Raw genomic sequence first — 24777 nt, 5'->3', positions numbered from 1 at the left:
GTGTTTGGTCCCAATAAAATTCTAAAGATCCGTTGAGTGACACCGCGTTTGACGAGTGAGTGACAGGACCCAATTCTGCTGCCGCTCCCTACGTCGGTTGCTGTAGCGTCCTAAAAAAAGGGGTCCGGTAATGCCTCCAACACCAGAGCACTGACCAACAATATTCAACGTGTGCATAAGGGGGATCCCGGCCTTTCAATGTCGGATGATGAGTGACAGCTGCATCCAGCAAGTTCCACCACTACCGAAAATCAAGATCAACCGGTCGAATAAACACGGGAAAAGTGGATTAGGAGCTTTTGTAAAAGATACCTACTACAGAATTTTGTTAAATAAATACAAATGACTCAAGACAAAAATATGACAATGAAATATATCAAACTAAACTAAAATACTATTCAATTTATTTAAAACAAAGTGTGATGTAAATAATAAAACGTTGAAAATTACAGTTTTTATGTACCATGTAATAACATGTTTATGCTTTAATTGCAGATTTCAAAAAATGCAGTTTTTTTTGCAAAATGCAGTTTTATGCACATTTTGCATGAAACGAATTCGGCAAGCGACGCACTACCATTGTGCGTGAGCATTGCACACGCGTCCCTCCGGAGTGTCAGCTCGGCAAGGTTTATGACCCAATATTAACTGTCTCCAATAATAATTTATGTTAATGGTCCCCGCAGCAGTACGAGCGCACCCTGGTCCCTTTCCACTTTCCTTCTCACTTCCACTTGCTAAGGACAAGGGCCCGTGCGAGCCGTTAGTGGATATCGCTTGCTCGTATAACCGAAGAACTCGATGGAACATTATATTTACACAGAGTGTTTCAGAAAACTTATATCAAACAATTCAGATTCTCTAATTTCACAAATAATTAATAGCGTTTTGATGAGAAAAAAAAACCATTAGTTAGAGGTTCAATGCTTGTTTGAAAAATCCTAACCAAACTTATGCATTGTGTTCGTAGAATTTGATTAGGTGGGGTACATTCATAAGTAGTGGTAAGTTACAATTGTGTGTTTCCGAAACATTCGGTGTTGTTAATGGGCAATAACGGCAGAAGGCAAAAGCACACGAATCGGGCGAAAGCGTCGTTCAGGCAGCAGGAGCGCACACGGCGACGGAGCGAAGCGCTGTTGTACGCCGAACGTCGACCACGACGCCGGTCCCATTCTGAGCAAATACCCGGTCGCACTGAGCTATCCGCTAGTCGCGGACCCACCACTATACACAACAGTTGCCATTGAAACTCGGTGAAATGTGCAAGTGCCACGCAACTCCACCAACACGTTACTCCACAACTTCAAAAATTAAGCGGGAACTTACCACAACACTCCATTCAACATGAAGAATTGCAAATACAATTTTGAACAATTTGATCTCATACCGGAAGCCCATCTGGATTGTGAAAACCCGGATGAAAGAAGTTGGGCCAAACGACTGGTAATTTGAATTTGACTGCATACATTTTAACTTAACTGCGTTGTTGACGTTGTTCGTTACATTTGTAAGTACTTACATATTACTCTGTTGCATGAAAAGTCACACAAGGTGCAAACTTGCGTGTCGACGGGATGTGCACGCGAAAAATACGCAAAATGCGCTCGTGCCCCTGGGCGGCAAACATCTGTCCATAACTTCATACAATTTCATTTTCATATTATCGCTGGAGTTACCGCGCGCAGCAGCGAGACCAACTTTTCAACGCGTTTTAATTACGGCATTGAATGCGCGCGTTTTCTCACATCGCATAAACACGCGTCGCGCGCGCTAATTTGAATTAGGCGTAATTTATGAACGCATTAAAAATTTTATTACCGCTTGGCTGTCGGTGGCTCCCTAATTAAAAAAATAAATTAACATAATTAATGCACTCGACTTGTATGTGCATGATGGTGGTCATGGCAGGTTATGGGATTCGGCGGTGTTTTCGGCGCGGACGGCGGAGGAAAATCAATGTTAGTTTGCGTCCGCGTCCCGTTGGGAAAAATTCTTTCGGGTGGATTTGCGCCATTCGCCGGCGGGCTCCCCCTTATCCTGGTTGCTACGTCGCGCGTTCGCTGTTGCTACCGTCCGGAAGGCGAAACCCACGCGCGCATCTAGAGATGGCATCTAGGGGTGAAATTCGCGTTGGTGTGTGAGTGCATGACCTCCAGTGCGCACGGAGAGGGTGCGAAAATCACATCGCGTCTTTTCCGGCATCCCTGGGACATCGCGCATGCGTACCAGATTCATTTTATGATCTTGCTTCCCATATTCATTTATTTCGGTTGTGAACGCGTGTTATTTTTGCCCGCCACATAATAATTCAATGTCCGTTGTAGGTTATTTTAAAATTAACTCGCCTGGCGAAAAAAACAAACAAAAGACGCATCCGCGCGCGCGGAATCAGGCAACAAACAAGAACCGGCCCAAGTATGAAATATATAAAATGCAGTCACGTTATAAGTATGTGCAAGAAAATAAATAAAATCCAGCGGAGCAGACCCGTGAATGTCTGACAAGGAACGAATGCAAATTAAAAATAAAGTCGCATGGAATTGAAATATGCATGCAAACAAGTTGTACAAAACGGGATTTACCAATCTGGTATACATTAATACCGGCAAGCAAAACAACAACGGCAATCAGGAATGTTTATTACGAGTGGTCTCAGACGTCAATTTGCAAACACAGCATCAACATCTGTGATGTAGTCACTAGATATAAACGTTACAAAATTTTATCAAATAAATCCTCTTTTGTTTACTACATCTTGGCTAAAGTTGTAATTTCACTGACAGGCGAACAAGCGTTATTTTAAGAAAACCCAGGATATTTGTTCTGCCGCCAACAAAACATCGTCTATTGTAATGTCTTCTAATCGCAATGTATGAGAGCTTTAGGTGTCGCATACGCCCACGCACTGTAACACGCGTAATTTCTTAATAGTCCGCAGAAGTTTGAAAGCATTACGGGATCATACGCTAAACGTCGGTTACTCAAAAATAGAATTATGTCACGGTCTAGGCATTCGTTCGTACGGTGTGGCGTCTCTGTTGTTATTGTAAACTCGGCGAATTCCGGCTATTATTATCATCGTAAATTAGTTCAATTTTAACGTTGTAGATTGTTTCAATTTAACATTTTGCTTGTATTGCTATGCTCGTAAAATAGTCATAGTGATATACAAGTATTTGATTGATGTGGTTAATGGACCGTTTTACTAGAACTTCAAAAATAACACAAAAAAGCACTAATTGAGAAACTTTTCTCTGAAACTTTTGAAATTTTAAACTTACTTCATAAATGTTACAATACTAACATTATTCAGCAGTACGCTAGTAGCCCATTTTATCCGCAAAATGATTTGTCAGAATAGTCTATGAATGAGAAAACGAGCAGGACGAGTGGATCATTAATCTTCGCGGCAACATCTTCACTCCATTTCACCATTTCACTCTCACTTCACTGTTAACATTCAGCCCAAGTACGTTGGAAGTTTGTGGTGTTTGAGAGTCGTGTTTAATGCACTTACCGAGGAGATTTAGCGTTTTTACAAATGACGCTTTGTTGAGATTTCGCCCGTCTGATAAATATAGACCACGGATAAATATACAAATATTAATGGTGCTATTATGCAATGCAATTATAAGCGAATGTACGAATGCGCGGGTTGTGTTTAGGTGAATGTTTGTGTTGAGTTTGTTGAGGTAGGTTCGTTTTTCGATCTATTCGCAGGCGACTTCCTTATGTTTAACCCAATATAAGTAGCGTACGTGTGGATGATTGTACAAGTCATGCAAGTTCACATACAGTATGTATCAGGAGAAACTTGGCATAGAATTGACATTAAAATCAAATAAATGTATTAATTTGTAATCAGATTTAGAAACGGAAAAACTCTAAAAGTGTTTATTTTTTGTCGGCTTTACTTAAATATCACTTTTTTTTTAATATTAGCAGTATCCGCATGACCAGGTGTTTGTTGTCCTTTGAACACAGCTAGGAATTTCATTTGTAGGGCTGCAAATGCTTGCGTGTTGCTGCGTCATGCCGACGTGCAGCTTTCGCGATTCCCGTCGCGTCTGATGTTTGTCGCGCATATAACACATACCTACATTCGGCTATCAGCTCAACACCGCGTTAACCACGTGTTATTACGCTCACTTCAATTTTCGTTACTGTGAGCTTTCGTGCCAGCCTTGCGGTTTATCAAGATAATGCATAAAAAACAACAGGGAACAAGCGATGCTGTATTTTGGCCATTAGCCACGTTGTTGCACCTAATCCACCAAAGCTGCGCACAGTTTACAGCTGGAAACGATTCACATTCTCACATTTTTGGCATTGTAGTAAATATTTCTAGAGGTCAGAATTGTTCCGCCAGCCCTACTAGTTTCGGATGAGCAAGAAATAAATGGTGGACATGGTGAAGAGGCAAAATTAACAAAGAAAGTCATAAATTTCCAGTTTTGAGAGGGATTTTTGGCAGACCGTTGTAGTTTATTGCACTTTTTCTGCACTCTCTTCGCATTTTATATTTTATGGTCGATGTCCCATGCCATCCGCCGACGCACACCCTGCAATTTCTTTAGAAATTTTAGATGCAATAATGGAAAAAGTAGAAATGTTACCGGATTGCTTGAGTTACTGCACGGTCAACTCGTAAATTTCCGATTCGATGCCTTTGTTCTTCAAGTTTCCTACTTTCTTTACGCTCTTCTCAGCAAACTTACTTCGTTTCGGTCGTGTCTAGTATTTTATTACACGTGTGGCATTTTTCACCAGATGCCAATCGCGGAAAACATTCTTCTCTATGTACGAAAAAGTAAATATCATATATTTGTTGGATTGCCAAAGGTAGTTGTGTAAATTTTCGATTTTGAGTCGAGCTTTCAGGCTCTTCTAAGATGTGCGCAGTCGGCAAGCGAAGCAGAAAACGAGAAGAAATATAAAAGAAGATAAGTTTCGGGTTCGGTGTCGCGCGGAGCGGAATAAAAACGATTTAAATGCAAATTTTATTGAAGTTATAACGGTTTTCTATATGCGCGAGGGACGGCTCACTCCACACTACCGACATCGAATCGCAGCAAGGCGTGCAACTTTCACGGCAGGAGTCGCACAACCGGAGGAAGGAATTGTTTGAAAAAGGCTGATGCGACCATCCCAGACCTTCTTTTATTTCAACTAGATTAAGAATATATTTTCCGAGTAATTTCTCTTCCTGTAACGACTAAAAAAACACACAATTTTAAAATATTAAAAACTTTTTATCGAAAATTATTACATCCATTAATAATAATCGTGTTGAAGTAATTGAAACATAAAATATGAATGTTTAAGTACTTTAATATTATGAATTTTCTTCATTTAGATAAGTTCGAAGGCGTTTCTTTCATTTATTAACTCCGTCCTTCGTCGTGGCATTTGCGTAAGTTATCGCCATCATTGATTTTCGATTTCCCTCGGAAGAAACCGAAGCGGAAAGTACACACAGAGTGCAAAAAAATCAAGAAAATGAGCAAACGCTTGCCGTCTTTCGCGCGGACGTACCATTACGCTACATTAATTTTAAGTTTGATCATTAAATTTTATACTCTCCTACAAATATTAGCATAATTTACATAACTTGCGCTTAAAACTTTATTTTTCGCTCGTGCACGAAGGAGTTGAGCTTCGTATTAAGTCATAACAATTGAGCACGTCGTTTATCACTTGCCAAGTGGTTTTTTACTTAGCGATGGAAAAAATATCGAAGATGTTTGCTGGATTATGAATAGTTTATATGTCTCTTGGAGTAAGCAGCGATTGGAGATTTTTGGTGTGGAGATAACAAGAAAAAAACGTTGTTCGGCACTTTTTTTCCGTAAAAGAATCGCTCAATATCAACGAAGTCGTTCTAAAAATGGAACCATCCGGTTGAAGAAGCGACCGGTCACCTGGCTTTTATCGCCCATGTGCCGCACCAATCTTTTCGACCTTTCAGATTGAGGGAATTTCTTCCAAGAGATACAATAATAATAAATATACAATGTGCCGTTGTAATGCGCCATAAATCATTAATAATAAGTGTGTAAACTTACACAGCTAGTGTAAAATTATAAAATTTTGTAGAAATTTTATTCAACCGAAGATTTTTAATAGTAAAATACTATAACTAGTTTTTATTTAGTTGGAAACACTTTGTATTTAAACATCTTGCCATTGATGGACCGACAGAAAAATTTATTGCAATGCCGTTCTTTCCTTTCGCCCGATCCCAAAAAACTGGTTTATACCAAAAGCAGCGAAAGCCCATATCCATATACCATCAGACGGTGCAACAGAAAAAAACACCTTTATAAAAAGCTTGTTTTCATCGTTTAATAACGCAGAATCACAATAATAAGCGGAATGATTAAGAAAAACACGATGCGGCTGAGTCAACACACACTTCACAACGTTGTGTCTTTTAAAAAAGTGAAAATTTGACCACGTAAATTAATTAATTATTTATATCTATTTATACACATTATGGTACTTCATGAATTATTCAGAGCATAATTATTCGCTTAATTAAAATACCATCTTGGTAAACATGATTTTTTCTCTGCAGTTTTGCAGGAATTTACTCGTACGCGTTTGTAATGCAAGTATTTTTATTTTTTTAATAAAAACGAATATCATAACTTTCCGTAATTCTGATGAAGGTTGAAAGTTTTTAATGTTAAATGATAATCGTAAATATGCCCTCGACCACTCGCACTTGGCGAGCGAGGACGAGAAAACGAAACTTAAAGTTAAAAAATAACTACGATATAAATGCAAATTTCTTTAATAACTTTAACAACTTTTACGACAAAGCAATATATAGGGAGTTGGAAAAGTGGACAGTTTTCATAAATTTGCGCAAGTTTCTTGTAGGTTTCAACAACGATCTCGTTTGCATATTTAGGTATTTGTTAATTTTCAATGTAAACTCGTGTACGCCGTAATGGCTAAGTTAAAGTTTAAAGTTAAGAGAAAAGTTGTACGCGTGCCAAAGTATTGATTTTTGGAACTTTCTGCTTTCAGGGCCTTGCTCATCAGATTCTGGAACGGTGCGCCCCTTGAATCTAGAATAGAAGCTGAGTACACCTCAAGAATCTCAAGCAAAGCAGTGTGGAAGCATGGAAGAGAGCACGGATGGAGGCAACGCGTGGAAATTACATTACAAGGGGAATAGGTAGTTATCACTCGAATGGGAGGAATCCTCCCCGGGCGCTTTTCGGGTTAGGCCCTGTTCAACTTTCGCAGCCATTCAACCTTCATGCGAATATTCCGAAAGCTTTTCAGTGGAAAGTTGAACAAGGTTTTGCTTCGGTTCTTTGTCACCGCCACCGGTATCAATGATACCTCTAATATTCGCAAATTTCACAATCCAGACGCTGATGTGTTTAATTTCCAGCCGAGTGCAACCTCTGGTGCGACGATGCGATGGCTGCTGTGCTACTGGGGTAACATCCAGAGATGAATAGAGGGTTGTTCGAGGGAGAGAGCGCGCGAGGGTCGGGAGTGCGCGGGAAAACTGGGCGGCGAAAGCTCGCGCCGTGGAGGACGCGGATCGATCGAGCATCAGGGACCCGCTGCTGATCCCCACCCAGCTGGATCTGCGATGTGCGTCGCGGCGGGCGTCGCAACAACCCACCATCATCATCCGTCCTCGCTGCCGCCACCGCCGCCGCTGCCGCCGACGCAATGTCGCGAACTGTTTCGCGACACGCAAGCCGCGCTCGCACGCGAGCACACACAGTCGCAGCGTTGACGCGGCCTAGACGGATGCGAAATCTTCGGCGACAGGCGCGATTTGTTCGATTTGACTTCAACGACCAAACAAAACAAAACAACGTGAAGAGAGCTGTCACCAGGCAATCCGAGCGGAAGCAATGTGCCAAAACAAGCGGAAAACTACAAGCGACTACCAACGGCTTCATTGATTCAACAAAACGGATTTAACCGGATCCCAAATTCGACATTGCAAATCACAGGTATTATTAAATTAATATTCGATCGATTTGCAGGCTTAACAGCTGTTCGTTTTTCAATTTGTTTATTTTGATGTGTCACCTCGTCGTGTTTACGGCGCTCGGTCGCGCTTAATCGCCCCTAATCAAACATTTACTGATTGAAGTGATTAATCGCGGGCGTTTCTTGTGTCACGTAAACGTTACGAGTTCATAAATTCGTTTATGATCGCACGACCAAGCCGTGCATAAAAGTTTATGGGGTCAAGGACTTTATAACCCCGGTCGCGATAAAAATACACGCGCAATAAAAGCTTATAAATAAATTCATACAGGTTTAAATATTGTCATCAAAACATCAAAATTCCGAATTCAATTCGGCGCATGCAACACTTAAGTAATGTCCAAAGTGTTTTAGATGACTAAGTCACATGTGGGAGGCGACATTCTAAGCACGTTCAATAACTATTAACTCACACTAACAAGATTAGAACATTCTGCGCACATTGCGCATGCACACATGACTTAAGTTTAGTTACTAAGTATCGCGCGCGCGCGTGAGCGAAGAAAGCGTGCGCGCTCGTCAACCAGCAAATTGTTTCAAAGCATTCATTTATTATGATTTATGTTTGTCCACTTTGCTTATTTACTCGACATTCAAGCAGCTACTGTGTAAATTGTAATTACAATTACACTCTACACTTGTTATTACATCATAATAGTATTTATAAAATGAAAGAATCGCGTTGGTGGATGATGATAATTCTAAGTACACTTTGATTAAATCATAAACGTGTGGAAAGAAATTGGTTGGTAAACAACGATCGAGAATAAAATGTCGTTGACTGCTGGTGACAAATGGTTGCGACTGCGAGTGTCATTAACACAACGAGGGAAACATGAACGTTTATAAAAATAATTTCAAATATACTTTTCACTCTCACAGAGACAGCGTTGTGTTGCGTGTTGCGTGTTTTTATGCCTCCGCTGAAGTCAAGCGTGAAACGGCGTGACAAAAATGGAATACAAATGAATTAATTTTCAACTTTAATTCAGCGTTCAATGGCAGCGTAATGAAAAAACGTTTCGCCCGTTTGTTGTCTGGTTCGTCCGGGATTATATTCGTCCTCTGCATTTAAATGCGCTCCTTGCTTATTTAAATATTTATTTCCGCTCATAGCTGCGCGCGACAAATTCCTCGTGAATAATAAGTTAATGAATTATTTTTATCGCTTGCACGACAGGCAACAGACATTGATGAAATTGAAACAAATGCGCCAGTGTTACTGGATAATTGGAAACATAACTAACGATGCCCGTTGCAGGAAGAAAAGCGAATCCTAGCAAATTGTAACAAATGGGATTACAATTTGTTAGAGCACTAGTGCCGGAAATGTGTTAGTTGCGACTTTTCCAGCGCGTTTACTTCAGCTCCCAAGCCAGTGTAGTGGTAGTAACGAGCAAGAATTAGGAAGCAGTCCGGTTTTAATTTAAATAATTCCAGGCGAAAACACAAGGATATGTTGAACAACAAAACGACTGGGAAATGTTGAATGTAAAATGTAAATGCAAATTCAACCAGTACGCGACTGTTTCTTGTAACTTGTCACTGCGCGAAAATATTCGCATCGCGTTGCTTTGTTCAAGTTTCGACACGTTCAGTATATGAATATGAACGTGTTGTGTTCACGTTGATACGACGCGATATGCACATGGAAATGGAACACAACTAATTAAAACATCCGGCGCTTGGGTTCAACATTTCTCGATGCGGACGATGGTGGTTGTTGGTTTACGATAGTCGTGCCGGAGCGAGTCTAGATAAAACAGATGGAGCCGAGCGAAATTGTAGTTATAAAGTGGCGAATTTTGCGCGCAATTCCCGCAATTGGTGAGCATATCAAAATGTCGGAAGCATTAAAAACGGTCTACTTACGGCGATGCACGCGCGCCGCTCGAGCATACTCCACTTTTTATTACTTATTCATATTTATGACAGCACTTTTAAGCGTTATATATTACTAGCATGAACGTCTGCTGCTATACACGCAAACTGAACGTAAAATTTATACAAAATGATTCGATTTTTACTCATTCCAGATGAACAATCAGCATGGGTGTGTATTAAACGCCAAAAAAGTAACTAACAATTTCGGGACACAATGACAGCGCCCTTGTGCACAGTAGGGATAGGGTAGTAGCCGTAACCCGGGAGAACATCGATGTTGTCGGTGGCAACTGAAGGGGATTGCACCCTGTCAGATAAACGAGGACAGAATATAATACCTATTACTCCCAGTCGTGTTGTCGAGTGAGCCAGATGCAGCGCGCGCGGAAGATTGAAGCGGCGATGTATGGCAATGATGGCCGCGTGTGCGCTCGAAGGGGGATGATTGGATTCGACGAGGGGTTGCCTGTCGACGGGCCGTCGTTGTGTCGTTGATTCTATTATGTTACAGCGCGCCCCATGTGGGCAAAGCTTTTAAACATTTCTGTTCCGTGGAATAAAATTGGATCAATGCTGATGTTGCACGACAAGTCGCACCAAATGAACAAAAACGTCGCGTATAACATTCAACACGCTTATTTTGATCTACTTTTTAGTATTTTCGTATTCGCGCTTGAATTGGGCCGTCAAGTCGCTTAACACGAAATAATTCAGCGGTTCGGGGTAATTTACGTCTGTCACGGGTGTCGCAAGGTTGTTTTACGATGGATAGGTCACACTGAAGGGTCTCCGTTATTCACTCGTCGTCGACCCGGGCTCAATAAAATATTTTACGATTCTGGAGTTCCTCTCGCACAATGCGCGCGCGTTGGTATCCGCGTTAAGCCGCGCTCAAATTCCCGAACTAATGACGAAATGATGTGTCGAGTCGTCGAGCAAATACGTTAATGTCCGCTTTGCAATCTTCCGGACTTCTTTAGACGTCCCACCAATTCACTCCGGTAATAACACTTTTAAAGCTCTTTCGTCTTATCATTACTTCATTGGACGTGTTATATGTTTTCTCTTGGAGCAATTTTCTAAAGAACCAATGAAATTTTCTTCATGTAGATAAGATGGCGTTGGCGTGCGCGTGTATGACCTCCATGTTTTATCGAGTACTTAAACGTCGACGGTAAACCGCCCTCGAAGTAAAGGGATAAGCCGACTTAATACTCTCGAGAAGATAGGAGATGTTAAGCAGTTTGTACAGTGTGAAGCGCCAAGTTGCGATACACATCGGAGGACTTACGCGCGAAAGCTCAATGTTTGGCTATAAATTACGCTCGTTTATCGTTTGCGTATACTTTTAATAGCATCTAATGACTCTGTGAATGGCGCAATTTGTGTAATTAAATGATCATGTGCTTGCTTGTTTTAGGTGCCAGAACATCGCTGACAGGTTTTATGGTGTTTTCATGAGCTACACCACACTAAGAAGGAGAAAATAGCAAGGAAACTCTTCCAATTAAACAACAAAATGGAATGACAAGTTTAACACAAACTTAGATATTAAATACTGCATTGTGTAAACAAGGTATGACGAATTCAAATCAAAAGTTAAATTTACACCTAAATATTAATTCTGAAATTCAATTCAACGACCCACTTTCCACACTTGTTGATTTCTCAACTAACAATGGTGACCGTTATTCAACTAGAGATGAACTCCACCTTAAACACCAATACAAAGTTAAAACACAACTGACCCACGAGGAAATTCCTGATGTGATGCGTTGGTTAACATTTCCTCTTTCTTCTTCTCTTTTCTACTTTCTGTGGCCAATTTGGAGTTGTGAATGTGGTCCGCATAGCTAGGTGGCAATGATTAATGAAAACCACTCGAGCTTGTTACCTCGCCAAATTGATTTTGCAATCACATACGATTTTCATTTCAGCTTGAAAATCTCTCTGTGTAAATGCACGATAGTTTATCATGTAATTTGTTATGTTTTGTTTCAATGCACAAACAGACATATTCAGATATTGATGGCATAGATTTGAATGCTTGTTGCATTGGTCATGAAATGAATCCAATCTACATCCGCCATTTTATTACACTCGTTCAATGCAGGTCGATTTTAGTGCACTCTGTGGATTTCCACACGAGCAATGCAGATAATTTAATTATTTACAATTCTTAACCAACCGCATCCACAAATTATTTCTGATTAAATTTGATTCGAAAAACATGACCACAGTTCATTATATATTCCAAGCAGAAATTATTAATTACGATCTCTGAGTTAGAATGTACAAACAAAACCAAACAAAGCCGGTTTGAAACACAAGCCGAGCGCAATAAATTAAGTTAAATGTTGCGTGACTTAATTACATTTAAACGAAGAGAATTTATGCATTTCTATAGAATCATATATAAATACCGCACATAACGGACTTTTTTTACTTTAAATATTTTCAAGCCGTATACAAGCAGTGACAAGTTAATGCGAGTAAACATTTTAAAGCAATAATTTCACATTTAGGAACCCAATTACTACATCCTGTATATATAATTAACCCAACTAGTTATTAATTAAAATTTCTATTTTGCAGGTGTGCAGTTGTCGCGTGTTGCTGTCAAGCCAAGGATGGCTGCTGATCATTCTTACCTGATCAAACCAAAAATACATTTTTGTTATTATCACGAAACAACAAACACAAGGACACATTTTTAATCACATTCTGCTATCTTCAACACCAAGGAACATAATAACAGAAAACGTAATCAAATATTTGGATAATATCAGCATGCATGCTTCCACACTAATAAATACAAAATTGTTACTTTTAGAAGATCAACCAGAAGATAACGTGAAGAAAAGAAGACATGATCAAGGAACAACTTGAGTTCTTCACGTTAATGCTCTACATCTACCCTGTAGATCCGAATTTGTTTGAAATCAAGCGACAAATTCGGTTCTAGAGAGGTTTGTGTGGTGCATACAAAGAAACGTGACAAGAAGATACTAATTTTAAGTTATTTTATTAAATTACATGTAAAATATTGAAGCCAGAATGTAATATTTTCAGTAATAATTAATAATAAATTGAAATTAGTCTTCCAAACCACCTTAAACTTTATTTTTACAAAGGTTGAATCAATACAGGTCATGTCCACAGTCCTGGAAAAAGCTTTGCGAAAGCTCAACCTAATTCTTCTATTCTCCGCTAGGTGGCGCAGTATGTTACATTTGTGGTTAAATATAGGCGTTCAAAGCAACATGAGATGTCTATCTTAATTATTAATTTATACTTTAATCTTCTTTATGGTAGTTTTAAATATTTTATCGTGTTTTCGATATTATTATGCTAATTAGCACTTACTTTTCTTGTCAAGTGACTGCGATGAAAATTAATAAGCGTTGCATGTGTTACCGGCGTTTTGTAGGTGTAAACCCAATGTTCATGGGCTTTGCGTTTCAGTGTGGGTTACAAAGTGATGTACGATTTTATCAGCAGCCCGTGTACGTTCTCCATCAACATCGGATCACGCGTGTATGGTATATGCCTCACCGGTCTCACCACAATCTACATAATCTTTCGATGGATGGCGTGCTCCTCGTGCGCATGTTTTCTGCGTAACGGCATCGCACGAAAAACAAAAGAACTTTGAATGGAGTTGAAAACAACACAAGCAAAAACAATGACATCAGACACTGGGAGTTGGAATATGTTAAGTTTTGTTGGCGATCAATTTTAAAATTTTCAGAGTGGAATTTTTTCGGTTATTTCTTTTTCTTTTTTTTCAGAATTTGAAATTGTTTGAAACTGAAACACATAGCTTTACTATTTATGCACGTCTAGGTGTGTTGTAGAGGTGCATACGGCCGGGATGCAGAGGCCGAGATTTTCATGTCACTTTTGAATCTTAGGCCCGGGCGATCATTAATCTTGGAACGCCCGAGCGGTAAACTTGCTATAGAGTAGAGAAGAAGCCCGGCTGCCTGGTGGATGAGAAGACCTGAAGTAGTGGCACTGAATGCAAGAGGCTCTAGCTTTGACTTCAGCTGGAAGAAATTCAAGTTACTTCTTTATAATAAGAAGAACAGAAAACGCATCAGACGGTGGTTTTCTAAAAATTTCATGAATAGAAAACAGGATACAATTTTCAGGTGGGTTTGGAAGTAAAATTTATTTTAAACAGATAATAATATTTTTTAATATTGAAGCCAAAAATATAAAATTTCAAAATGATATAACGTGGTTGACCTGTTTCGTGCGTGTCCCGTGATATATAGCAAAATTTGGACAAACATATTTTCTGTTTTCGTTGCATGTGAGCGACCGAAACGTGAAAATTGACAAAAAAATATATTAGTACATTTTTGACGTGAACAATTTATCATATTCTAGTTTATTTCGTGCGGCAAGCGCCAACAGACACGCAAACACTGTCCAAATCTTGGAACAAGAAAAAATATAAGCACAAAAATGAAAAAGGGGAATCGAAAAACAAATCAAAAATCACACACACTTTTGGAAAATAGTAAGCAAAAGGCCATTGATGTTTCTATGATGATTGTACACGAAAGCTTCGGTCATAATGATGAATTTATCCGTCTCGTGACAGAAGACATGTCATCACGCCCAGTCATTTTCCAACTTTCCAACATAATCGAATTTTTACTACGTGCATGGCGAGACTACCGAATTGTGTGCTTGCTTTCCAGACTAATGACACAATGACAAATTCAACAATTCTAGTTGCACGAAATCTATAATATAAAAATGAGTCGCAAAATCTGTTGGTAAGCGCATAACTCAACAACGCAAAGACCAATTTTGCCAATTCTTTTTTTAAATGTTTGTTAAAGTCCAAGGATGGTTTTTACGGCAAGAAAAATTTGAATAATTGTCTGGAAAACCCTAAAACAGCCCTTTTCTATAAGATAAAAGTTGGCGTTGAGATTCAATCATAGTTATAATAAAATAATTGAATTCGGGATCGCGCGCTGAAGTGCATTATTAGCAATTCTTTATATACCTAATTAATTTGTTTAAAATAAAATTGCGAATCTTATTGATAGAATTGACACATACTCTGTCTAGAACAAGAGAGTAAATACAAATAACATTTTAATTAAACACTACTAAGATAGAATTTATGTAAAATAAGTTTAAAGTTGGTTTATGTGTGTATTGTGTTGTTGATTTGAAAGCAAGTGATATTATTTGGTTTTGTTATCAATTTTCAGTGCGCCTCGCTGTGTATATAGAAATTTTAATCTCTCAGCAAAACATTTTATGCGAACTCGCGCTAGCTGAGCCTTCGAAGGGTATATGCGGTCTCTTATATTCTTATATACTTTCGCGGCACATAGATAGCTGCACTCGGCTGCTCGCCGAAGAAAGAGCCTTGCAGCAGCCGCGGCGGCGCGCGCGGAGAGAGGGATTTTTTTGCTCTCTGGGAAAACTTTGTTGTTTGAAGCTGTGCGCCGCTAAGCGATCATTAATCATGGGTAAGTTTCGGAGTGAGTGACGTGTCGGAACGAACGAACCGAACGAACCGAACTGCGAGCCCGTAACGACGGTAACGACGACGACGACGTCGACGGCGGGCTCCCCCAAACGCCCGCCGCGCGTTTCTTCATCCGCGCGCGAGCATTTCGCGTTCTTTCCACCCCACAAAAATATCGCAACACTTTGTATGTCTGTTTCGGCACATCCACACAGAGCCTCGCATGTAGGGCGCATAATTGCGCCGTCGGCACATAAAAGAGATGAAAAACCTTTCCTTTCCGAAAGAAAGGAAAATCTTTTGGTTTTTCGAGCGGATCGAAGCAAACAATTAAATAAATTGATTTTTTTTTAGTTTTATTTCATGCGTAGGTATGTACAAAATACACAATCAATTTTCTCATTAAACCACTCGATGACAGGTCGCCAGTGTAAAGCGTGGATGCAGATGAGCCGGTCGCGATAAAGCACAATCACAGCGAAGCTTTGTTGGGCGCCCGGCGGCTCCGCATGTGGAAGTGTTTCACTTAAGCGCGCGCGCGTTTAATGATCGTGTGCGTCGAATGTCGTCCTCGCGCAGCATCGCAGGCGGTAGTCGGACGCGCCGCAAAGGTAATAACCGTCCAGTCATTTGGATCGCCGCTGGTGGGTGCGCGCACAACTCTTTCATTCGTCGTCGTCGTCGGCGCGGATTTGTGCGCGCGCGGTGCACGGCAGTCGCGCACCGAGCCATCGAACAAACAACAATAACGAACCGCGAAACTCGGCCAGTCATCGTTACCACGCACAATTTTCGACTTCTTTTGCCTGTATATATATATAAAATATCATGTGTGTGCGTGTGGTGATAAAAGCCGTGGGCGACAAACGCGGGTTGGAAGGTTTTCGGGTGCGTGGGGATATTTTCTGGATGATAATGATGCTGATGATGAAGAAGCAGTTACCGAAAATTGCGTTTTCTTGTTTTTTGATATTTTCCTGTATTAAATACCGAAATAAAAATATTGATGGAATATTTATCATAACAATACTCATAAAATAGTAGTGGGTATTTGAGAATAAAAGGAATACAGAAATGAAATTAGATTTACAGTTAATTGCTTTACGTCATCCCTTTTCGAGGCTCGTTGTCGAGTAGGCGCGCACTGCAGGGAGCGCGCGCAAAGGGGAAATTTGATTGACGTATCGTTCGGCGCGCGATCATTTACTATGCCGAAAGCCGAAAAGAATATCCGCGGCGCGAGCGCGCGAGTCGACGCCTTGCGGCGACCCGGTTGATTTTCTTCGGGACCGGACGGGCTAATAACTCAAGTGCGTCGCCCCGGATCGCCGCCGAGCGATAGCATCTAATTGCGGCCGACGCCGAATCGAAACTTTCAATCAACCGCGACCTGCATGCAGCAGTAGATGTGGAATTTAATTTGTTGCTTATTAATGCGATATGACGGACGAGACGAGTCGCTTTGCCAAGCTGGCGTACCTATATGTAAAATGTGAAATTGCAATTTTCTGATGGTGGTCGTGATGGAATATTGCTGCGTTGCGCATATCGACGCAGTCAATCAATCAAGAGCGGAAGGAAGCGCGCTCCGACGATCGACACACACATGCAGGCGCGGCAAAGATGGCCGCCGAGCGACGCCGCAGTAAATGAGATGTTTGCTTATCAAACAGGAAGTTGGGCAACGAGGAAGGCGCCGTGGAAAAAAGGAAGCGCGCATTAGACGACTGATGGATTATTAGCAAACTAGACTAGAAATAATTTAAGTTAAACCAACATTCTAAAAATATTAGGGGAGAGTAGGGTAATGGGAGTCAGCGGGTAATGGGAGTCACCCATATATCCACGAAACAATAGTTACGAGTACCGCGTAAACGGCGTTCCTACCTCCGTTCTGGCCCCCCAGTGCCACCCCCAAAAAATCATGCAAATCGGTGCGTATATCACTACTGATAAAAAACTAAATGAAATAACGATAAAATAAAGGAAGTAAGACGTTTAATGCTTCAACGAGTAGATTATGATTGATAAAGAAATCACGTTTTCTTCGACTCGATTTCCCGACGTCGTGAAACTCGTTATCGTTGGAGTCAGTGAAGCAAACTTCCACAGAAACTCTAACTTTTCGTCTGCAAAAACTCAATTTTCTTCTAAAACAAAAAAAAAAACTTTTGTCATTTTTTAATTGAATCGAAAAGAAATAAATAAAAGCAATAAAAGAAAAGTCCTTAATATTTATAATCATTAGAAAGAAAATCATATTGAGACTGATGAAGCACTTGACACGTTTTCACATGGGATATGATTTATTGCCGGGGATCGTTAAGGGGTTTACGGACGCGCACATCGCACATCAACCTACGTCGCATTCTACCTATGCTACCCACAAGTTTTACTCATACAGTAAATTTTCCACGATGCGCTGTTTTGGTGGAGGTGATAATTTTTCCTCATTCTAAACCACACATGCGGTTGCATCAGAATAAAATAAAAATAAAAATTTTGCACCTGTGCTTACAATCGAATTTTTTCTGCTATTGTTTTCACCTGTCTTTATTTTTGCAAGCAGATTGGGGTGGATGTTTTTTCCAGGGCAAATCTATTAAGGTAAGTACAGTTCCTTGTTTCCTAGGGTCACTCTAGCGATTTTGAAAAATTCGCCCCGCGTGCCGGCGCGCAAAAGATTTATGATCCGATCGTAAAGCGATACCGCAACAAGTAATCAGTTTGCGAGCGCCGCGATGCGGCGTGCTCTCGACGTTGATAGTTGCCCGCAACGGGAGTCAAAGGGTTATATTGCACTCGGAGGTGCACAGCTCTGTTTTCGGCGCTCTTCTCTCTCTCCGAAGCATTATATTCCACGGGCGTGCAATATAATCATAAACATGCGAGAGCGTGCGAGCTGGCGACGACTCGGAATGCCGCACGGAACGCTGTGGTGCGCATGATTTATTACGCCTTTGTGCATTAAATATCTCAGATGTGCAAGTGCGAATAGTTGATACAATCAGGCGATAGTAGACCGAAGACATTGGAATAATGTAAAAATGTTAGAAACCAACAAACTATCATAAAATAGAAAAAATGTTTTTTTGCAATTTTTAACTTTCTAAAAGTAATTTTTTCCCAAAAAGGAAAATTTGCATTTATATTACTTTGTTAAACAGAATTCTATCATATCTACTACTCATATGAGTTTACTTGATGTATTGGTAAAGTTGTCAGAATAAACTTTCCATCATTGGCCACATGATGATTTGAAAGGTGTCAAAAGGAGTCGTGCAAGCAAGACGTTCAATTTTCATGCAAATTCGACCACAGCACGTGGAAGACATTAATATTGCACATTAGTCAATTGTAGCCAACACACAAAAAATTGGTACCCATTTTACACCTTTGGGCCCCGGTCCCATTTGATTCCATACATCCCCCAATAATGGAGTCGACAACTGTGTGTAGCTGAAGCACCTTGGATGCTTCGGTGCCATCGTACCTTGCACACTCCGCACAGAAAACGGACTGAAAGCGTAGCGCTGAGCGACGAACGTGACGACTATTGATCAATGTCGAAACGCAACGTTACGTCGTTGTTAGACCCTGAAAGACTTCCATACCGACTGTTCTAAAAAAAGCGCCTTAGACCCTTCAGCCGCTTCACTTACAAACTCCTCGGATTCTTTTTTTGTTATCAGCTGGTGCAGATTCGATTGGGTTTTAAAAACCCTCCGGTTGTGAAACTGAGAAAGTTGGAAAATTTTCTTTGTTTCAGACGGGAAGGGAAGAGAAGGTCTGTGATGCCATTTGGAAATTATACGCTGTTCGCAGACTTTATATTATATTTTAATAGACTGTCAGTCAGTCGGTGGGACATGACGTTCCGACAGTCAGACACGATCCTGGAAACTGGCAAACTTTTTAATAGGAAATTTATTATAATCTCGCCTCACCTCGATATTTTCCCCATTTCCTCGAAGCTGATGTCCTCTTTCTATACGACGCCCATTTCCGCTGCAGTCGGTCGTTTTCCAATTTCCGAGTCTCCGCGCCAAGTTCATCAAGTTATGACGGACAGCTTCATATTGCTTCAACCCAAGTTGTGATTAGAAAACGCCCGACGAATTCAAGTTAAATTGGCACAGCTCAATGCAAAAAGTGAGCACAATTTGGAAAGAAACAGCACGAGGGGAATGAAAATTAGGGTTGCATGCTGGTGCACGTGGAAAGGATGAAGAAACGCACGCCAGTCGATATGGAAAGATAACATCTGCTTCGCTTTCGGTTAATTATTCTTTTTGACGTGCGACGTGACGTGCGCGCGCGAACAATTCCTTCGTGCGGTTTCAATAATTCATCTTCCAAGGAGTAAACGTGCGCGGGTCTTAACGAGGAGCAGCGGCGGCTAGAAAAGTTAAAGAACTACGTAAAACACCGCCGTTAGTTGAGCGCAGGAAGCGATAAGAAGAAAACGCATTAGCACTATCGGTAGCACACCGCACGCACTCTCACAGAGTGTTAAAATTAAAAATGATCCACTGGATTAATAGGTGAAGGTCATCAATTATATTCTTACTTCAAAACTTTAGAAATTCTAAAATACAAAAAGCAGTAAATTTTAAAAGCTTTGAAAATTTTCGCACAAAAACATCATTGACCCGATTTTGAATATGTGGGTGTCCAACATTTTTGCATTTTAAAACCATCAATTTCGTTCGACCGCCAACTATTAGACATGATGGCAGAGGGTTATTCAGATGTGCGGTGTCCGGTAGTCGCACCACAAAGCCCCCAGAGTCTGCGTACACGATCCGAACGTGTTGGCAGCATTCGTTCCAACTCTAGCTGTGGCCCAGAACAGCAGGGATAGAGTTGATCCGAGTTGGAGCTGTTGAAGCAGTTTCGGCCGAAATAAATAATGACCCGCGGTATTTAGATACATCTAATATACAGAATGATACAGAAAATTCAATATATCTACATTTAATTCTTATAAATTAATTCTAGATAGGTAGATATTCCTAAAATCAATGATATTATTCAATTCTGGTGCTATTGATAGATGTACCATGCATCTGGTGGTAGTGTGTTTGCTTGGGTCATGCTTTTGTGCACGTTTTGGTGCGCGGTGTGCACAGAGGCTCTCTCTCAAAGTCAGCGGCTGACTTTGGCTAATGGTTTTCGTGATTTGAACGGATTTAACACAACTCTTTACCACGATGCGCGCCACTGCCGAGCCGGCCACTGAATACGGCTAATTATCTGCTCGGTTTGTGCATACCGCGCCGGCTACAAAGGACTTTTGGGCTCGTTGCCTTTCAAATTGTTTGTCTGGCGTACAAAACCGCATTTACGGCTATAGCTACGAATTAAATTCATTGCTAAAAAAGTTTTCAAGGTGTTACTCTACTAATTATTAAATATAACAAATATTAATTAAGTAGTTAATTAGATTTAGTTGAAACAGATATTTACTAATTAGGTAGGTATATTTAAATCATAAATATAACTTGTAATTGATCAAAATATGCCAATAAATGTCAAAAGTAAATTTTTAAATTCAATTCGATCAAAAATTATTCACGCTTTTCATAAAGTGCAAAATATTTTCAGTTTTATGTCAAAACATGTGAATGTTAGATTTCTGTCCAGGTTTAAATTCTCTAGGGTGTGATTTGTTTATAGTTTTCTAAAGAAACATGATGTGAATACCAAAATATTGATATCCAGATTTTTCTTGATGTTTTTTTCTGACAAAATGCAAAAATGGCTCGTCAAATGCACTCAACACAACTCAGTGAATCGCTCATTTATCTCTTCATACTTTTCCGTATTCTTTCAAGCTTTGCGTTTTTTTGTGCGCACTTTTTGCGGCAAATTTGTCGCGAAAGCTTTTAAGCTTTTTCCACAGCCTTCCGTCGTCGCCCCGGCATTCCGCGTTTTACAATCCATTATTTCTCCCTTTTCCTTTCTCTTAAAACTTTTTTCTATTTAGCATAAAACCGCAACTTCTTTGGCGTTGGCAAAGCCTCAACTTTTTTGCGTGTCACATTCATAGTTTTTGTCTATTTTGCAAAGAAAGCATCATCTTTCTGCGAGTAAAAACATTCTCCATTCAAATTTCAAATTTCGCTGACGTATTGTGTTTATGCACAAACAAAGAAGGCGAGTTGCGTCTGGCGGCAGCAGACACGTGGCGGTTGCTTTCGTCTCGTTTGTATCTCCTTCCAAGGGAGCCACCCTCTCATCCTGCTGCTCCTGTATAGTTAACAATGTTCCCTCTTCGCACAGCGTGCACATATTCGCATGGAAACTGGCGTGCGATTGCTCCGGATGTGTGAAAGACGCCATTGCCATGACACATAGGAAACTACATTCGAAATAAGAAGCAGACACCCTCCATGGTAAAACCAAATATGACAAACATCTAAAACTTTATTTAAAACACCAAAAACTAACAAATACATATTTTTATTAAGATTATTTCATTGGTATATTTCTAAATTTTCATTTGAAGCAATTTTGATTGAGTTTTGAGTTAAAACGTTGGATTTGGCAAACAAAACCTTCACGAGCACACATCCCGAGTGGATGAGGGAAAGAATGAAAGAGTGCGTCTGCGTGCGTGCACGCTGAGGGAGAGAATCCCAAGAATTAGAAATCATTTATCAAAATCATTCCGATGGTGCGCAGTGAGCACACACACAGCAAATGTCGGTTCAAACCAACTCAAAACCGAGTATTCACTCCAAATCCACCAAATAAAAATTTAAACAAACTAAAATTTTACATTTTTACTATTTTTACTACAAATAAATTCATAAAACAAAAAATAAATATATTTTTCTATACCAACACATACTATAAAGGCAATTGCGTTAATTGTAAATTGATGATACCTTCCGTAATTACTAATTAACATGCAGCTGTAATTTACATGAAGCACTTTACCAATTTGTAATTCGATGGAAATGAAAATTGCTTTATGTAATTACGCCAACACTTGAATATGCAGCAACGACATTTGGATGGCTTCGTGTCTTATAATTATTAATTAATTTAAGTAACATTTTTACTCTTTCAGTTTTTCTCAGTCATGAAACGGTACTATTTGTTGTTTACAGAATAAAATTATACTCAACGTTTAAGCCAGGGACAAAATGATGAAATTCCGTGTCAGTTTTAATGGTTTCATCGCTTTTTGATTTATTTATCGACGAATTAAACGTTTATTAATCATTGCCGCTCTTCGGCGTGTCTTTCCACGTCCTTGCGTTATTATTCACGCTAAGCACGTAAACTTATTGGTACGTGATTCACTTGAACTTTCAATAGTCTTCAAATGGTCATTTATTTATAACGTTCAGTTCGTTTATCATTCGTCTTTTGTACCTACCTTCCACTCCCACCTTACCTCTACAATAAGTATCATCAATAAATAATTCGTTTTCAGCAATTTGACGAGTCGCAAGACCTCAAAGCATGCTTTGAAGTGTTCCGCCTTTTCTTTCTCGTGCGTTGTCGATATTGTTCACAACGCTCAAAATATAAAATCGGCCATTAAACGCTTTTCAATTACGGCGGTTATTAATCGAAAAATGGCGAGTGTGCACGTTTCGAGGCGCAAACTGTGATTTTCGCCTCGCAGCTCCGAAAAAACAAAACGTGTTCGTTCTGACATCCAAGACATTAAACGTGAATGACTAATGATACTTTTTGTTTGTTCCGCAACGTAAGTGCATATAAGTGATATATATGAAATGTCAAACGCAACTTTGCGCCCGCCTCGAAATGTGCAAGTTTCAGATAAAAATATCCCGCATATGCATATTTTTAACCGTTTCGGAGGACAATTGTCTTCGAAATGGATTCGTAAACACTCCTATATGTGGATCTAAAAGTTGACGCGCACTTTGAGCAAAGATGAAGATTTTACGTCTTAAATTTAGTGTTTGAATGTTTGGGGACGCTAGCGTCACGACGACGACACATCAGACGCGCATAACGAACGACATAACACAACGTAATATAACTAATGATCTTTTCGGATCGTTTTGGGCTGCGACTCGCTTGACACGTGCTTACACACATGTAAGTACACCTCGCATGCATCACGTCACAAGATCATCTCTAGGAAGTGACTGATAAGTCGGAAAAGGACTTGGCGATTGATCCATCTTGAAAATAATCGAAATTGTTGATATGACAAATGAAAATCCACGAACCAACAACAAAAATCTTTAAAATATTTTGATGAATGGTTCTTCCTGCAGTTAAGAAAAAAAACTAAACTGAAAGCAATGTGTTTAGTCATTCAATTATCCAATTAGACGGTGATGCGGCGTGTAAACATTGGCCTACTACACATTTATTATACAAATACTTAATGCTTCTACTACGCCTTGATGATTTGGAGTCGGGTTATGCCGCCTAACAAGTGTAACAAGTAGCCAACTAAGAAACGACTTAGTTACTTCCTCGTAGAGTATTAATGCAACTAACTAGGGATATACAAGTCATTCGGCATTATCCTCAAGTTTTAATATGAATAAAACTGTAGTTGGCATTTGGGTTCATTGTTTTTTCATTTATTAGAAATTTGTAAACTATCCCTTGGTGAACTGGAGACATATAGCAAATAATCGGAAAAAATAGGAAGAAATAAAAGTAAAAGCCAAATATTCCCCGGAGAGCCAACGCATTCTGAAGAGTTCGACTTTGTGTTTCGTAGAGGACGCTCCCAGGAGCTAGAGGACGACTAGGGAGATGAATTTTGTATATAGATGAAGGGCATGCGGCGTCTTTGCCTTTGCCCTGCTGTATAGGTGTGTTTATAAAAGCGAAAACGTTCCCAAAAGCGTTACGCTCTCGCCTGGCTCTTTGTCGGCTAGCTCCCAAGGGAGCAACGTCTGCGAAAAGGTAAAAGCCTTTTTCTATGACTTTGTACAAAAACATCTCTCTACTATTCTTTTATTTTATTCTAAATTTAGCAAAAAAAAAGGTCTGGCATTTATTTTTATAATGCTATAATACTGCTTTGGTATTTAACGTGAAGTAATTTAATTGATTTCGAAATTTCTGAAATCCTTTCCAACATAGATTCGACTAGAAAGTTTGTTGTTCGGAGCTTTGGCTGTAGTGCCATGTTCATAAACGTGAAGCACCGCAAGACGTCGCTACTACAGCTTCGCCATCCATCATGGGTCTTGTGACGCCGTGAGTTCGGATTGGTTCGATGTAGAATCACGTGCCGCGTCGACTGCGAGTAGCTCGCCATGCGATGGGCGTGGCGACGCCGATCCCCAGCTTTGGCGCGGTGCGCCTCTTCGTTCCGAAACCCACTCTCGAGTTGGTTCCGACGAACGAGC

The 24777-nt window shown here is 40.1% G+C and overlaps 1 long non-coding RNA gene across 3 annotated transcripts; it reads left to right on the top strand.

Annotated features, from left to right (window-relative positions):
• Positions 1-1153: 1153 nt before the first annotated feature.
• On the top strand, positions 1154-13005 carry LOC135791010 (uncharacterized). Of its 3 annotated transcripts, none has more exons than XR_010547895.1 (5): positions 1154-1446; positions 7039-7189; positions 7412-7991; positions 11336-11491; positions 12511-13005. It is a non-coding gene; the product is annotated as an uncharacterized lncRNA (long non-coding RNA). The 3 variants fall into 3 exon arrangements; XR_010547894.1 differs by having other exon boundaries at positions 11336-12678; positions 12749-13005; XR_010547893.1 differs by having other exon boundaries at positions 11336-13005.
• The last annotated feature ends 11772 nt before the right edge of the window (positions 13006-24777 follow it).

This window comes from Atheta coriaria, unplaced genomic scaffold (assembly GCF_025399875.1).
Source record: "Atheta coriaria isolate IRGN ID8LTWV9N9 unplaced genomic scaffold, Caltech_Dcor_3.1 hic_scaffold_4_pilon, whole genome shotgun sequence".
NCBI lineage: Eukaryota > Metazoa > Arthropoda > Insecta > Coleoptera > Staphylinidae > Dalotia > Dalotia coriaria.
The sequence above is the reverse complement of the archived record's forward strand: the minus strand, read 5'-3'. Positions and strand labels throughout refer to the sequence as shown.